Below are 17,705 nucleotides of genomic sequence, written 5' to 3'. Positions count from 1 at the left end.
CACCGTCGGTGTCTCTGAGCATGGGGAGAACCCAAAGCTCCGAGCAGCAGCCGGCAGGAGAAGGGGGGGGGGGTACAGCTCTGCTACACCTCATCCAGGGCAGGGGCTGGGACGGCAGACTCTGCTTTCTCCCAGCCTGAATCACATCATTCCCCAGCCACATTCCCAGCCCTACAACAGAGAACTGAGCTTTGGGACCATGACCAGAGCTGCCTAAGAGTTGGAAGGGGAAACTGAGGCACAGTACCTGCAGATCTGCACCAGCTCCAACAGGCTCAGGGCCAGCCAAGCTGCCCGGCAGCAGCAGAGCAGCCTCGATGCTCAGTGAAGTGGCTTTGGCTCTGCAAACAACCCCCCCCTCCATAAAGGTTCATACATGCCCGTCCGCATGCGTTTACTGGGTGGAAAGGCAAATAAATGGAGGACATGAGGAGCTGAGCTGCAACATGTACACTGCTGCCACTCTGGCTCCTGCACTGCTGGGCCCAACTTGACCTTTCAGGCAGCAAAACTGCCCCAAATGCAGCAAGCTGAGGTCAGCACAGGCAGCCTCCCTGGGTAGCTCTGTTTGCTTCTTCCTTGCTCTCTGGGTCTCTCATCTCATCCCACCCCAGGCAGCTTTCCTGCCTGCTGGCCGTGCCTCAGCCTGACGCAGCACTCAGGAATGCACACACTGACTGGCAGCACATCAGGACTTGCCCCACTCATGGAGCTGCGTGGCTGCATCTCATCCAGGTGTGCAGCGAGTAAAGCTGCTCCTGCACTGCAAGAGGGAACAACAAGTGGGTCCCCAACCCCGCGTCAACGTAACAAATGAGTTGGGGGGAACAGAAAGCAAGCCAGCACATTGCTAAAGCCTCATGGCCAGGGTTAAAGACAGTCCCAAAGTGGTTGCGCACTGTGCTCCCATCTGCCCACAGCATCCCATGGGAGCAGGCTCCTGGTGCTGCCTTTGGCACATGGGCACAAAGCTGTGTGCCAGGGTTTGCTCACACGCTGCAAGCACTGCAAACCGGAGAGGCGAGCTCTACCCCAGCCCTGCCCTATGCTCAGGTGTTGGAGAGCTGCAGCATTGGGGTGGAGCAGAGCAGCAATGAGGGCTCAGCTCCGCTCAGACCGCAGCGCTTTGATTTATGGCAGATGAGATCCACCTCCTCCCCCCCCCCCCCCCCCCCAACTTCTGAGATGAAAAAAAAACACTTCTTTTGTTCTCATGAAGCGCTTTGAAGATGCAAGGCAGGCTGGGAAAGTGAAGTGCTCCCCCCCCCCCCCCCCCAATCTTTTTTTGTGTGTGTTAATATTGTTTCCTGGCAGCTTCGTTAGTTTCTCTGCTGATTTGAGCAACGCTCCCACAATCCCGCGGGCGCCTCATTGCCTTGAAAGCAGTCAGCTGGAATTTGCTATTTTAGGAGCGAGAAATTGGAGAGAGGAAGAAGAAAGAAGGAGAAGGAGACAGAGAAGAAAGAGAAGAAGAGAAGTGTATTCCCGTGAGTGCGGAGGAACGATTTAACAGGGTTTCAGTCAAGGGGAAAAAAGGCATAAAAAAGAATTACGGTTCATTTTCGTTCGAAACGGGGCTTCGTGTTTCTACAGTAAGTCATAACAAAACAAGGCAGCAAAGCCAAGAAGTTATCTGTACCAGATGGGGCAGCGGTTGTGTCTGCAAGCTTTACAGCAATCGTCCTGACTTGATTGTGCAGCGATGGAGCTCAGTGTGCAGCCCTTATCATGGAGGGGGGGATGCTGTGTCATCTCCCTGTCCCCCAAGCATGGCAGCCCCATTGGCAGCAGCTCATCCTGGCTGTAAATTGCCCTCCCTGACCCATCCGTCCTGCACAAGCCAGCACTTGTACTGACTGCTGTGCCCTCAAACGAGTCTGACCTGTGGGTCTGCCTCACCTCTCAGCCACATGGAAGGTTTCCCAGCATGAAGCAGCCCAGGGAAGAGCAGCAAAGGGCACTTGTGGAGCAGGGTTTATTGCAGGGCTCATTGCATGGATCACTGCAGGGCTCACTGCATGGATCATTGCAGGACTCATTGCAGGGCTCACTGCATGGATCACTGCAGGACTCATTGCATGGATCATTGCAGGACTCATTGCATGGATCACTGCAGGGCTTACTGCAGGGCTCATTGCATGGATCATTGCAGGGCTTACTGCAGGGCTCATTGCATGGATCATTGCAGGGCTCATTGTAGGGCTCACTGCATAGATCATTGCAGGGCTCATTGCATGGATCACTGCAGGACTCATTGCATGGATTATTGCAGGACTCATTGGCACTCCCATCCACTGCTTGGGCAGATGCTGCTGATCACCCTCCCGCATACTTGCCCTGGCACAGCTCTAAGTGGTTCCGTAGATTGAAAACGAATCCTATTTCCTTTGTATATAGCTTGAAAGATAAGCAAGTAATCATAAAGTGGAGATTGCTCTTCTCTTTTATTTTTTGCTAACAGATTATTTACAAATCCATTGAAATTGGGTATAATATAATATAAAAGCTCGTGCCAATTGAAGGAAATTACAAGAGAATAAGGTCAGCACTAAAAGCAAGGAGTAGGTGTATTTAATGGCTTTTCTCCCTACAGACCCAGGAAGCAATACTGGAAACAGGGATGGGAAAAGGAACCGAACCCACATGGGACTTTATTTTGTGCTTTTTGAGCAGCAACCTGGGCAGCACAGGAAGGGCAAGGACCACGCTCAGCCCTCCCAATGGAAGCTGTGCTGAGCACTGAGCTTGGCACGGCTCTCCCAGCCCAGCAGTGGTCTCAGTGGGGGAGATGAAGGCTGAGATTCAACCCCAGCCCCATTCAGACCCCGATCCCATTGCACTGTGCTCGAGGGTTTCGCTCCCAGGCAGTTTAGCAGTAACAAACAGACCAAAGGTCATGAGAAAATGGTATCACACCAGAGCTCGTAAAGGCAGCTTGAAATTTCCTCTCCCACTTCTGGGATTCATCCGCTCCTTTCCCATTAAAATTAATGATAAGAGCTCATCCATTTCTCATCTCCTCGGTCGCTTCGCAGCCTCTTCCTTTGCTTGATGCTAAAACAGAGACAAGCCCAGACCACGTCCCCAGAGCCTCAAAGCAAAGTTTGCTTTTGCAGTTAAACAAAGCAGCTTCTCCCTGCCCGGCAATGTTGCAAAACAGTGATATGTTATTGTGTGGCTCTCATTATTGATCTGTGGTGTTCATCTGATGAGCTGCGCCAGTCACACCGCCACGTCCTGCTTTCCCAGCCCAGGTCTCATGCAACAGGGATTCCTCCTAAGCACCATTTCACTGCGGGGGCTCTGAAAGCAAACAAAGTTTCTAGCTCTCAAGGTTTTGTACTGAGTATGGGGTGAATAATAAGATAAAAAGGACCCAGCTTCCTCTCGGGACTATTCAGTGCTCAGCTCTGTTTGCTTCTGCTTCATCAGCCTCCAAACCCAAATCCCCCTCAATAATTCAGCAGAGCTGCTGTGCTGCTGGTCTAAATAATTCATCCTGGAGCTTTGAGGAGGAAAACGTGGTTACATCTCCCTTCAGAGTGTGGCTCTGGGGCTCCCTGTGCCTTTTCCAAGCAGATTTCCTCTGATCAGAGGATGCTCTGCTTGCGCTGAGGGCTTTGTGGGGAGCAGAGTTCTGTGCAATCACAGGCACTGGGGATGGGAGCAAAGGGAATAAAAGGAGAATAAAGGGAGAGCAACTCCATGCTCCTTTGCTCCATCCTAAAAGCACCAAGGGCTGCACGGGCCGTCTCCAGGAGACAGAGGGAAGGAAACGAGAAGGGAGGTGTTGTTTGGGTTTGTTTCCTATTTTCTCCAGGGAATGAGGATGAGAGCAGCTACAGCGAGGTCGGGGCTGCCAGGCAGCAGCGTGGCACAGCGTGGTGTTGTGTTTGCAAATCCTACTCACGGAGCTGACTTCTCCCACGGGGTATCACTGAGCAGCTCCTGCCAGCAGCCGGCTGCTCTCCGGAGCAGCAGACATATGGGCTGTTTTTCCAAGGGGCTGTTTCAATTAAAAATTCCCAAGGCAAAGCAGTAATGATCGGCCCAGCTGAGGACAGATTGGCTGCAAAGGGCATCTGTGCAAGCGGAGCAGCGCAGTGCAGTCCCTGTGCATTGTGGTTTCGGTGCTTGGTGTCGTAACATGCATTGCTCTGGAAGCATTTTGCTTAAATATTTATCAAACTCTTTCCAGGCCAAGGGGAGGAGGGACAAGGCTGGGATTGAGGACGGGCTGAGGGTAACGTTTATCTTGGAGGGAGCAAAAGAGCTCGAGCGTGGCAATGAGATACTGATCATCCCCAGGTCTTTTTCCTTTTCCCAACAAGCAATGCAAAAGTCACCTCACCCCCAGCTGCTCCGCTTGTATTTTCCATCCTTGCTGCGTCCCTGTGATAAGCAGCTGCCACACACCCTCACCCCACCACCCCTTCCTCCCTCGGTGTGGGACTGACCCTTATCTCTGCACCGCGTAATTTGATTTTCACGGCAGTGGGAGCATTGATGATTACCACAAGAAAAGAGATTTGCAGCTGGGCCTGACACCCTGTCACCCTCCTGCTCAGCCCTCTAGACTTACAGACACCTGGGGAGTGCTCCTTGCAGAGCTCCTGCAGCACTAGGCTTTGGGTATGACCCTTGGCATTGGGACCCTTGGCTTTTGGATCCTTGCTTTGGGACCTTTGGCTTTGGGACAATGGCTTTGGGATGTGAGCTTTGGGTTCCTTGCTTTTGGGTTTTCCTGGCCCTGCAATACCCTCCTGTTGCTTCTACCCAGTTTGTTTGGCTCTCTCCCAGGTGCGAGGCCGCTCGTCTTTATGGCGCCCATAAAACCAAATGCGTTCTGCTGTTAAGCTCTGTCTGTTACAAACCATAATCCAAATCCCATAAAGGAGCGAGTCCTTTGCATAATGATCACATGCGTCTCTCTGCTTGCTTTTATGGGGTGCCAGGGCTGTGGTTCCTGCAGCTCAGCACCTCACAGAGACAAGATGGGAGCAGCTGATGGAGGACATGGTCCCTCTACAAGAGGATGGCTGGGGTTGGGGGGGGGAGAGCAGTATTAGATGGGGATGAGGCTGTTCAGCTCTAAAACAGAATGCTGAGTTTTGGGTTGGGGGATGCTGGGTTGTCTCCCCTTGTGGTGCACCCACTGCAAGTGCACAGAAAACAGGGAGCATTGCAGCTGGGCTTTGAGAAGAGTGTTTATAACGAGCTTTTATCCCAGCTCTAATATAGGATGCTTAAACTGGGCTGAAAGGGATTCAGGATGAGAACCCCCCCAATGTTGAGGTGAGCAGCACACCTGAAGTCAGCTTGAGTGATTAGAGCCCTCCTCCAGCACTTGTCTATTTGTTTGTCCCCGGTGTGAATTACTGCTCCAGCTCCACCGTTGCACAGCAGAATCCCTTAAACCAATTTAAAACACTTATAAACACGGGTGGTAATCTGGAGATTTATCAGAGCAGGCTCTGCATAAACACCAATACAAACTGGTTTCGCTAAATCAGGGCAAGACCCAAAGCAGCATTCCTCTCTGCTTTCACTCCAGAACAGTTTGAATCAGCTCCAGGCTGATTGGCACCAAGCCTGGATGGGGAGGCAGCAGCTGACCAGCACTACACAGCAGCAATGGGTGAAATTCTGCAGAATTGGGTGATGCCCCAGAAAAGCGTGGTTTTTTTTGGCCCACTCCTTGGATCTAGATCTTCTTAGCAAGCTATTTTACCCCCCTTTCACATCTACTTGGTCCTTAATGCACTTGTGGGCCATCTCTTCCTGTATCTCTGCTTAATAAGTGGAAGCAAATTAAAGGCAGTGCTCTGAGTTAAGTCCCAGGTGAGCTGGGAGCCGGCTGAGCTGCTTCTGGTTTCAGCAGCCCTTTGCTGTGAGATAACATCTTGGCTGTGCTGTGCTGCAACAGAGACACCAGAGGAGAAAATAGGATCGCTGAGAAGACAGCCTGGCTTATCAGCACTGAGTGGCTTAAATCAGCGCTCAGCTGCGGCAATAGAGTGGGGATGGAGCTCGTTGGCTTAATTGCTTAGTCACAAGGTGATTTCATCAGGTCATTCCTGGTTGATTTTGTTAGTTTGCTAATCAGATCTGGGTTGCATTGTTGCATTGCCTTTTCTGAGAGCAAACAGCTCCTCACCATCCCAAAGCTCCGGGCTGCAGGACCCACCGTGCCCACAAGAGGCTGCTGGTGCTGTTTGCAAACGTCCCCCGGTGCCAACCGCTTTAATTCTCCCTCTCAAAGAACAGCAACAAAAAGAAGTTGTAATAACGAGGAAAAAGTCGCTTCCTGTCCCAGATGTGGGAGGGACGGTGCGCTATGACAATATGGGGCGATCCTGGAGGGGGAGGGACAGGAGGAGAAGTGATTGAGGCAGGGAAAAGTGCTTCATTCCAAAGAGAAAAGCAACAAAGTGCTGTGAGAGCACGAGCCTGGACCCCAAGCATCCGTGATGTTCCATTTTGCTTTGGTTTCTGTAGGGTTTTCAAGGTCTGGGACCTACATTTCCATATGGGTGGAGGGAGAGAAGAAAGTCCTTTTCTAACTCTGAGCATCCTGAGTGGATCTGTAGAAGCCAAACCCTCATTCATAGCACAATGGGGAGGGGTTGGCTGGGAGATGAGGGTGGCCAAAGCCTTGAGTGTCTATTCCACTCAATTGAGTGGCTATTGTGGTCCTATTCCTCGTACATACCGAGATCTGTTTGCTCCCTGTTAGTGCACACCGGTGCCAAAAGGCTGCCCAGAGCCTCAGCGCTAATAGATGGAGCTCTCATGCATTTTGCATGTGAATAGTTGGGCTGGGAGGGTGATAAAGCAACAAGAGCCCTGCTTGCTTTTCTCGTGGTGGCCAGGAGCTTCGTGCATCTCGTCCTTCCATGTAGATGAGGAGAGCATCAATCCTAAAACCACAGCAGAGGGAAATAGCACTTAATGTCTGCAAACTGCTTTGGGTTGCTCCGTGCTCTCCTAATGCTGGAGCAGGAGCTGCCCTGGACACGTGTTGTTGCTGCAGTCCCACCTCCAAACCCCCCTGAGCAAATACAGTCATGTTTTCCCAAGAGATTCCAGCACGCAACAGGTAATTTAATTACTTTAATGAGAACAGTCTGGGAAATTGATTCATAACTAGGCTTGAATGTTGCAAACATGTCCAAGTTGACATTTTCTTTCTTTGTAATACTGCTGTGTATTAAAGTAATTAGGTTATTAGCCAAATGCATCGCTATTCCTGGGAATATGAGCCTGCTTGCAATGAAACACCTGTGATGCTGGGGTAGGTTTTACTTTTGACCTGAGCAAGGCTGGAGCAGCAATGCTAAATCATGGCTTGAAGCAGTGATGGAGCACCTGGTGGGAAAGCAAGGCCAACCCAAAGGAGCTCAGCTGTGTGCAATGCAATGCACTGAGTGACCCAAAGGGCTGGAGCCAGGATCCACCCCTTCCCAGCCCTCATTTAAGGGTTGGAAGTGGAGGTGAGAGGATCTTGCTGGAGCTCCTTGTGTACCTGAGGCCTTCTGAAAGGTAAGCAGCTTCTTTCCTTTGTTTTAATACCCACGGTTTTTGCATTTGAACAAATCCTCACTTGTTGCAACCTGGGGCCTTGCTACTTTGCTATTGCTGCTGTGCTTTGCATTGCGTTACAAAGGCTGTGGGCTGCCTGCTGCTGTTGTTCTTTATGAGACCTTCAGAACACCATTTATTCCCTATTCTTTGATTTTTTCAGCTCTAACGTGTCTGTACATGCAAGTTGAAGGCCATGCTTTGTGCTCTCAGTGTCTTTGCTACCCCCATGCTCTCCTCTAGGGAACCTCTCCACTGGGCATTAGTTGTGCTGTTCTCAGTTGGCTTCTTGCTGCTGTGCTCACTATGTAGCAGCCAGGACCAGGGTTCATCCATCTGTCTAAACTTTGAGCTGCCAACCTGTGTGCATGGCTCAGAGGGGAGCTTGCAGCCAGCCAGGTGCCCCAGCAAGCAGTGACTCAAAGCCCCTCTAATTTCCTTGCATCTCATTGTGTATTGATGGCTGGGGATGTCGGGTAGCTATGGCAACTCATTGATTAGCATCCAACCCCTGTGAAATGAGGAACATGCAGCCGTAAGAATTACAAATGATGCTGTATTGTCTGCTGCCAATAGGCTGATTACTGCCATTTTCTGCCAGGTAGACCAGCTTTTACAGGCAACTCAGTGGTGTGTAATTACCATGCTGTGATTGATGCATTGCTATAGTTACTATCTCCTGTGTTCCCTGACTAATAGTCTTTAAATTCCTCTTCAGATGGTAATGCACTGCCTGTAAATGTGAGAGGCAGAGGTCTGCAAAGCTCCACCTGAAAGGAGGCAGCGTGGATGTGGAGATGTCTCCTCATGCCAAATGTGATGGTCAAGTGCTTGTGTCACTGCATCCAACCACTGAAGGATGGAGGTAGAGCAGTGTGAGCCAACAGAGGTGCCCACTGTATTGGTGATCAATAGTTGATGTCATGTGGTTGTCTTGAATGAGTGCAACTTATGGTATGGGTTGGATCGTGTACCTCTTGTCCTGGTTCCTATGTATGTAGAGGTCTCTGAGCAGGACTTGGTATCCTACCACCCAAGAGCTGTGGGCATTTAGTGTTGAGTCTCAATGTGTTGGTGGTGCTTGTAATTTACTACCCAGCAGGGGCAGGAGGACACCTGAGGGGTATTTGAGGTCTATAGGAGCCATGCAGCTGTCATAAGCCATCCCAGCTGTATGGAGCTGCTAATCAGTGAGTGATGCTCAGACCTCAGTGCTCTAGGTCCATCCTGGACAAGGATCAAGCAAAGTCTGGGATCTGGAAGGCTCACAATTGGTCTGTGGTTCTCTTGGGGTGAGGATGCCAAACCTTTCCCCAGTGTCTCAGACCTCTTCCCTCCCTCTATGCGTTGCCCCCAGTGTTTAGATGCTGGTGTAACAGAGTTAAAAGGGGGCGGCTGCTTTTCAGCTAGGGTAATTTAGTAGAAAAATGTCATGCTAATGCAATTCAGAGTTCAAATGATCTTTCATTTTGAGGGAGAGGAGAATGCGTGTGCAGTCAGAATGTTAAAACCCACGGCTTGCCCTGCAATTCAAAGAGAAATATGAGCTTCAGGGGATACATAAGTCACATGAAGTACTGTGAGTGAAACACACAAAATGAATAAAAATGATCCGGAAGCCATTATTAGTGTTGCTGGGGGGCAGATCCAGCTCTGAACGAGTGTAGTGGCAGTCAGCGAGGAGAAGTTTGCATGAAATTACAATAACATGGAAATAATGAAAGTTTTATCAGCGAGCGATTCCTTGTATTAATATCTCGGGGTTGCGTTTTGGGCTCTGCAGCCCCTCTCCTTTGCAATCCACGTGTTTGGCATCTGGGTGGGTGCCTGTTTTGAAGCAGAAGGGTGATGTGACATAGGGAACCAGTCGTACTTAGAAACTGTTCCACTGTCTCCAGGAGGCAATAGAGCTCTTTTAATCCTGGAGCGATAAGTGGAGCCTCTGCTTCTGTCTGTGAAGCCACAAATGGAGCTCCCAAAGGCAGAGTCCTGTCTGAAAGAGGCAGGAAAGTTCCCTGCTGGGTACAGAGGATGCTCCCCTTGTCTTTATCTGCAGTGTCTGGGACTTCCCAGCTCTCCTCTCCTTACTGTTATCCAAATACCTCCGACTCTGCTTCTATTAACGGGAATGGGAGTTTAGCGCTCACAAAGGCTTTCAAGACTTGTAATTAAGTTCCTGCTTATGAAAAAAAAGGAAGAAAATCAACAGAGAATGTGTTTCTCAAGCGAAGTGGCTGCTTGCTGTGCATGGATCGGGTGTGCGTGGTGCTTGCATCAGTGCTGCAAGCTTTGTCCTGTGCTGCAGGAGGTGCTGCATGCTTTGCAACAGGCAACTTGCTTGCAAGCAAGTTTGCTGTTAGTTAAAATAAAGCTCAGCCAAACCCTTCTAGCTGGCAATGCAAGGAAACTCCATCTGGAGAGGCAGCACTTCAGACCTGCACTTAAAACACACATTGCTACCCAGATTCCCCCCTAACTGAAGTGTCTTTAACTTCAATCTGAGTGTTCCCTCCCCAAGTTTGCAGCCATTTGGTGGCTGCTCCATATCATAGCATTGCTTAGGAATGCTGCCCATCAGTGCCCAGGGCTGGGGCAAGCCCTGCTCTGTCCTCTATACACTGACATCAGTGCGGCTGGGAGATATTAATTCCCATCCCAGATGGTTTTTATGGCCTGGAACATGAAAATCAATACCCTAGTGATTTTTAATCCACCGTTTATGCTGTGTGCATGTGTAACTGACATGTCTGAGGTGTAAAACAGCGTGGTGCTATTGAAATAGATCCCTGTTTCCAACAGCTGATGGTCTCAACATAATCTATAGCTGTGATACATCTGCTAGAGCTCTTCCCTTCCCTTTGACCTCCAGTGCTTGCATTGAGGAAGGCAAGAGCTTGGATGCTATATATTCACACAGCAGAGCCTTGCACCACCTGGAATTATTCTTTATCCCAATCCACCACATCAAGGCTGTACATGAACACAAGGCATTTCCAGATCTAGAGAGCTCAGCTTTAAGAAACTCCCATCTTAGAAGCGATGGAAGGGAGATGGCTCCCACTGCACAATCTGGTTATTGCCATGGGCCAAACAGGGACTTTTCTTAACATACAGTTGGGAAAATGGGAAGATGCGTGATGTTACTTGACAGCAGCCTTGTGGGTGGCTGTCGCAGCCCACTGCCTGCTCCAGTATATCCATGGAGCTGTGGCCATGTGCTGCGGGGGAGCTGGATGCAGCGGTGGCTCTGGGAAGAGCTTCTCACTAATCCTGCATTAGATTCTTCTCTTTTATTTGGGGGGTGTGGGGGGTAATGGATGACTTAAATGCCTCTGGGACTCACGCTGTCTTTCTGCAAGAGGAAGATAATATTTCCCAATGTGTCCTATCGTTCATCTTGTTGTGATGGGGATGATAGGGCTGTCATAAGCGGAATTAACGGGGCTGAGATGGGATGCTTCTCGCCTGCTGTTTCATGTGGTTCTCTCTTCCTCTTTTTTGTCATCAGAGAGCCTGTTATTATTGCATCGTGGGGTCTAAGAACAACGTGGGCTTTTGTCTTATTTCTGAAGCAGAATAAGGGAATTTTCTCTATCCCCATGAGTCCATGAGATGTGGCTCAGAGGGAGATTGTGCTGCTCAGCGGGACGTCCTTTGCAGCGCTGTGATAGCGCAGGTGGAGGAGAAGGGAAATGCCCAGCTGAGATTTGTAAAGGGGCTCTGCTGGAGAGCTGAGAGCTGCCAGCTGTGTGCAGGTGTTTGGGTGGGTGGCGGTTCATAGGGGCTGGAACAGTGCTCACATCACTGCTGGTTGCTCAGTGGGCTGGGAAACATCCCAGCAGCAAAGCAGTGTGACCTCAGGAAGGAAGAATTCAAGGATTCATAGGGAAAAGGAGCATAGATTCCTCTTAAGCATCAGTTTGGGGATGGGGGTGCATTGCCACTGGGTGTAGCGGAGGGGATTTTGTTCTAATAATGGGATTTGGGGGATAAGTAGCCAGAGATGTGCCCTGCCCAAAGGAGTTTATAGTGGTAGCATCAAAATCATCACCTTCCTGGATGCTGAAATGAGGAGGAAAAAATGCCAGTTCTGGTTAAAGCAATGGGTGCAGGGAGGAGGGATGCTCCGCTTGTGCTCCTGTGCATGTGTCTGTATGTGCTGAGAGGTGGGGGCAGATTTACAGTCAGTTTAGTGGTGCTCATCACGAGGGATGTTTACTGGGTTTGCAATGCATTTGTTAGATAACACAGGCTGTTTAGTAGCAACTGACTTATGCCAGCGGAGTGCTGCCGATGCCATTAGTGCCCCCGGAGGATTAATTACGGCGATGTATATCCCTCTATTCAGATGTCTGGGAGTAAATCAAGTTGTTTTCTGTGGGCAGCTTCCTCCCAGGGCTCTTTGCCAAAGGGAAGGGAGGAGGAAATGCAGCATAGGAGCCGACCTTCATGCCAGAGGTGGGCATAGGGCTGTCAGCTGTAGTTGGTTCAATCCTGAAAAGGACAGGTAAATAGGTGGAAAAGCAAATAGGGAATGGTGTGAAATCTGGCTGGAAGATAAAGGAAATTAATAGGTGGTAACAGATCCTGAAGCACTTTCTAGTGAGCGCTGTAGATTCTGCTCTCATATCAGCAAATCCCAGCTATCTCCCCTGAATTGATGATGAGATCACCTATGGGGGCAGAGCTTGGAATTTCTTAAACTGGAATGGAAAAGCAGTTGGGCTGAAATCAAAGGCTTCAATGATGATATGTCAGCAGCGATGTTTTTTTTTTCCTGTGAAAACGATTGCTTGGTGGAAAAAGATGCTTTTAACCACATCCTCAAAGGCTTTTTTTTTTTTTTCATTTCTACATTTATTTTATTTGCATTTTCAGGCAGGGTGGAGAAGGGGAAAGGAGTCTTTAAATATCTGGAATGAGAATTTCCCCTTGTAAAACTCAAGGCCTTGGGTGGCAGGTGAGATGGCACACTGACTTCCAACAGGCTGCAGCTGAGCCTGGTGCCCAGTGGTACCCACAGCAATGGGTTGCTGCTGTGCTGGGTCCCCTCTCTGCCCCCCACGACCCTCTGCCTCCATGGGGGACACTTCTGCTTCCATTGGACCTTCATTTTGAGGAGGGGGGGAATGTCTGTGGTCCCTTTCCATCCAGGTTGGAGCGCATTGGTGCCCCCCTTTCCCTTAATGGCTCTCATCTCCAAGGCAGCTCTCAGGCAGAGCCCACAAGCCGGTGGTATTATGAATTCCTCCCTCCTGGTGATAACTTTTTATGAGCTTTTTATTCTTTAGATAATATATTAAAACCATATTTTTCGCCGCGTTTGCTCTCACTTGTTCCTTGCCCTTGAATTCCCCCCTTTTTCACCTGAGTGGCACTTTCACTGGAGATGTTTAATACGGCTCTAATCCCCTGATTCCCCGAGGTACACAAAAGCACTTTTACGAACCCATAAATCCAGAAAGTGCATTTTTATTAGTTGTGTTGCTATGAAAGTACTGGGAGGGGGGGGAAAGTAGCCTAATATGAAACAGTCAATAACAAATTTGCTTAATAGTTTTGCTTGCAGTGGAAGCATTGGGAGGAAAGCTCTGCCAACCTGCCAGTGGGGAAGGAGCTGAGCATCCCAAAAGGGGTAGTCTCCTATAGGGAACCTTCTGAAGCAGACAGGGTGGACTTGATGGTCTACAGAGTTCCCTTCTGACCTAATCTTATGACTTTTAAATAGCTGAGAGGTTTAGGGGGGGAGTTTTGAGGTGAGCTGCTGGCTGACACAAGTCTGGGTAACTCATTGCAACTGAATGACTGATGGATATGTGGGCAGGGGGTGTCCAGGTGGTCGTGGGGTGGATGGGTGAGCAAACAGCCTGGGGATGGATGGATGAGTGCAGCCCTTCCCATTTGTGGTGATAAGGCTGTTCCTATGTGGGTGCACAGAGGGATGGATGAGGTGCAGCTGGGGGTCTCCCTGCCCCAGATTTCTAACCCCTGTGGTGTATCAGCCCTGTGTAGGGGCTCCTGGTGGTGATGAGCCTGGGGTGGTTGGTGGCTGCTTTTCCTCCAGGCTCAAATTGTGCCCCTGCATCAAACAGGGGTCAGGGGCAGATCGTTGGGGCTGCTCATCCCCATAGCCGCATCCTGCACCGAGCAGACAACGGAGAAAGAGCCCTTATTCTCCATCCCACGCACAACACGGCGGCTCAAAGCCTCTTTTCCTCTGACCTCTGCTCTCTGTCTGACCCCCTTGTGCCCCTCATTGGTTTCTGCCTCCCAGCCTCATCCCGATGTCGCGACCCTCCCCGTGTATCGCCCCGCTGGCAGCGCTAGATGGCACGAGTCAGACGTGCAGAGCCAGAGCTGTGCAGGCACAGGATGGAGCTCAGGGTGGGATCGTTCAGCTCAGCCCCGAGAGGCTCAATGCCCAAATCCCCTTCACAGCCGTGTTTTGGGATGATGTCTCTTATCCCTCCCCAAAGCCCGGAGCGCTCAGCTGGAGGATGAGTGGATCTGGGGAGGATTTAAAAGGGAGTGGTTTAGTTTGACTGATGAATCGTTCTGGGTGTACTCAGAGGGAGGTTTTGGGATGTTGCATTTGGGGGTTTGTGGCTGCTTCAGTTATTGCTTCAGGTGGTTTCTTTACTGGGTGTGCAGAAGATGGGGTGAGGTACAGCCCTCCTGCATCACTCCATCACTTGGATGGTGCTGAGCACTGAGCTGAAATACCACCAGCTTTCACAGCAGCTTTAGGCAGGAGATACCAATTGTGTCCTTATTAATGCCCACCCAAGGTTGGCATGGCTTGCAAGTCCCAGTTCTTCATTTAAATATCATAAGCACACCCTTGCCTTGTACCTCTTGCAGTTCTGCCCAAGGCAGGAAAGCAAGGAGCAGGATTTGCAGGAGCTGTTTGCTTGCACTGTATTGCTCCAAGTCCCGGAACTTGTATCGTGTTGTGGCTTTGCTGTTTCAGATGCTCTGGTGGTGGGGAGCAGCTGCAGGCAGCAGCTGTCACATCCCACTCCCTAATGGTGTTCCCTATTGAGCATGCTGTAACCTTTCTGTTGCTTGTGCCGTGGTATTATCAGGCCAGAGAGTGAGAGACAGATGATGCAAAATCAATCTTCGGAGCACCTGAAAAGAGAAGATGGGAACCAAATGTTGTAGCAGCAACAAAAGAAACGCTTCCTTCCTCAAACTCTCTGCCTTTGAGGACAACTCTTGGGATGGATATGAGCTGCTGTGATATGAGCTGCTGTGATGTGAACTGCTCTGTGCTCCAGGAGGTAGAACTGAGCTGTCCCCTGCGGCTGATGCTCAGGAGGCATCAGGCACCGGTGTTATTTTCATCACAGCACAATTAGGAAGGCTGGCTAATGATCTAATTGTTCCTCTCATGCCAGCCCTAAGAGGAGATAACCTTCTGGTGCTAATCCAGGCTTCCAAGTCTTGCTCTGACAAGTTATCCCCTTTAATGCTGCCTAATCTTTGTCAACCAGTAATGGTAAAAGAATGTTCCCTGTGCCCACGTTGGAAGCAAAGCACAGAGCATCTGGGACTGAATATCCATCACTTCAAACTTTTCTGGACAGTCCAGGGTTTGTACCAGGGTTTGAACCATCCCCTGACCCACAGCACTGCTTAGAGCTTATGGGCTCCCCAGAAGCCTTCTCTGTGCTGAAAAGCAAAGGCAGAGCTGCGTAGCACTTTGCAGACATCCTCTAAAGGGGAGGAGGCATATGAACTGTTTGGTGCCTGAGGAATGAGATTAAGCCTGATAGGAATCGCATTGCAGGATACAGGCTTCTATCTGCTGCTGATGGGATGTTTATTTTCAGCCAGGCGCATGTTTCCTCTGGGAAGGAATTAGCCCCCATCATAATCTCTAAACCTTATGCTTCCCAGCAAGGCAGGGAGCAACGTGAGCAGCTCTGGATGCAGGAAGGGGGCGGTGGTGCAGGAGTAAAAGCAGACCTGTGATATTAGCTACACAACCTTTCATCTTGCGGTAACCACTGTTATTATAAGGGTCCTCATTGCCTTGAGGCCTCCCAGATGTGAGGCTGTGCTGTGTTTGTTCCCTGCAGTGATGGGGATGTGGATGTTTAGGGTACTGGTTAGGCTGTGGTTGGACTTGATGATCTACAAGGTCTTTTCCAACCTGGGTAATTCTATATGATTCTATGTGGGTTGCAGAGGGCATGGCTGTGTGCTGGTTTGGGGTTGGCTTTTGCCTGAGGGGTCTGATAGAACTTTGGGCAGAAGCATCCTGTGCAGGTGGATGAATGCTTGTCCCTATCAAGCATCCCCTGGGACCTGCAGGCATCAGGCACAATCACTTATAGATCATGCTGCTTTTCCCCCCAGCTTGGTTCCTTGAGACCCATACAATGGGAATCATCACTTGCAGGTTGTTAGCTGTGTTCTTTCCTTTCCCAATTAGGGAGCGAGGTGGAGAAATGGCTTCTTTTGTGAAAGCCTCACAACTCCAACACCCCCCACCCCCTCCCCATCAGCACCCTTGTATGGTGATAGCAGTGCTAGAGCTGACCTTTCCATAAAGAAAAGAACCAGAGGGAAAGCAGCTCCATCTGCTCCCTTCCCTAAAGCAGGAGGAGAGCGGATGCCTCCAGAGAGCATCTGGGAGTGAATGGGAGAGCCACGGCCTGGGGTTAATCATCCAGGCTGGGCACTGGCTGAGCAGCTCTATGCACGTAAGAGCTCTTGAGGAGAAGTGTAATTTCTCTGCATGTTCACTACTCACAAGAAGAAAACAGCTCCCCGGAGCTGGTTGCAATAACAGAATTGTCTTCTGAAGAGAAATCAGAAAGCCACAGGGCTTTGGAAGGGGCGGTCAGAGGCTTTTAATGTTTGCCTTCCTTCTAAACTAAAGATATGTTTATGACTTCCCTCCTTTTCCCTCGTCCATGCTAAACAGGTGTTGCAAAGCAAAAGGCAACCACTGCAAACTAATTACAGGTTCGAATGCAATGAGGCTGCAGGCTCTGGGCTGGGGGTATTGCAGTGGGCATTGAATGCACTGGGTGAGCCCAGTGATGTTGGGATGAGGAGCTGAGGATAGTGTGGGATTCAACCCATGGGCAATGCTCCCAACTGCTCCTATTGCTTTGGTTCACTGAGGAGGCACCGTGGGAGTGCTGGTGTGATGAAAAAGTGGAAATTAAAGATGAGAAATTGCCAAGGGAAGACGAGACGCAGCGGGTAGGGATGAAGGCAAGTGTTGCTAATGTTTGGCAAGGTCTCTGGGGTTACGCTGGGATTGGGGATGATTAATGTGCCTGAGGACTCCTCTCTCTGTGGTCTGCTGGCTGTGTGATCCGTCACTGCCTTATGACGGGCTGCCCGGCTCCCACGCGTTGCTGTGTTAAGGTGGGTTATTGATGGCCCTCCTCACAAACCGTTCCTCCTAATTACTTTTGGCCCTGGGAACAGCTGCCGGGGATGGATGGAGAGAGGGCAGAGAGCTGTGCTGCAGCGTAGGGGCTGTCAGATGGAGCTGAAGCCCCTGACCCACTGTGTGGGTGCCCCTCAGCATGGGGACAGCAGCTCTGGAGTCACTGGGATGCAACTTAGAGCTGTTAGTGATGGAATGATGATGTGTGGTCAGATGCTGCCTGTCTGATTGGATGCAGAGATGTACTTGAAGTCCTTTATAAACCTGGTATCAACATACATGGAGCACGATGCTGCTGATGGGTTTGTTTCCCATGCCAGAACCTTTGGCTGTGATGCTGAGGGTCTGGTTCTACACTTTTGCCCTCTATTTGCTTGCTTTGCGCTGAGTTCAGCTGAGCTGAGTAAAAGCTGCTGCTTTGATTGACTCCCAGATCAATTAAAGCAGCATGCGGACAGATGGAGAACTCAGATCCGGAGTTCTACCCCAGCCTCCTTCCTTTGTTCTCTGGGGGCCTTTCAGGTTAATTGCCCTTACATCTCACCGCCTTTTCCTGCTGGCCCTGAAGGATTCTGCCTAATGTTGTCCTACGTGGCCACTGCCACAATGAACCCAGGCTGGGAGAGAATTGATTTGCTCCATCAGGCAGCAGCTGCAGTCGCTGCCACTGTTTAATTCTCAGTTCAAGCCCCGTGGAGAATGCAAACGGCTC

At 50.2% G+C, this 17,705-nt stretch overlaps 1 long non-coding RNA gene across 1 annotated transcript; it reads right to left on the bottom strand.

Moving 5' to 3' along the window:
• Positions 1–2,421: 2,421 nt before the first annotated feature.
• On the bottom strand, positions 2,422–4,138 carry LOC116654336. Its single transcript, XR_004309510.1, has 2 exons — positions 3,911–4,138; positions 2,422–3,303 (listed from the first exon to the last, which is right to left on the bottom strand). It is a non-coding gene; the product is annotated as an uncharacterized LOC116654336 (long non-coding RNA).
• Positions 4,139–17,705: the final 13,567 nt, after the last annotated feature.

This window comes from Coturnix japonica, chromosome 22 (genome assembly GCF_001577835.2).
Source record: "Coturnix japonica isolate 7356 chromosome 22, Coturnix japonica 2.1, whole genome shotgun sequence".
NCBI lineage: Eukaryota > Metazoa > Chordata > Aves > Galliformes > Phasianidae > Coturnix > Coturnix japonica.
The sequence above is the reverse complement of the archived record's forward strand: the minus strand, read 5'-3'. Positions and strand labels throughout refer to the sequence as shown.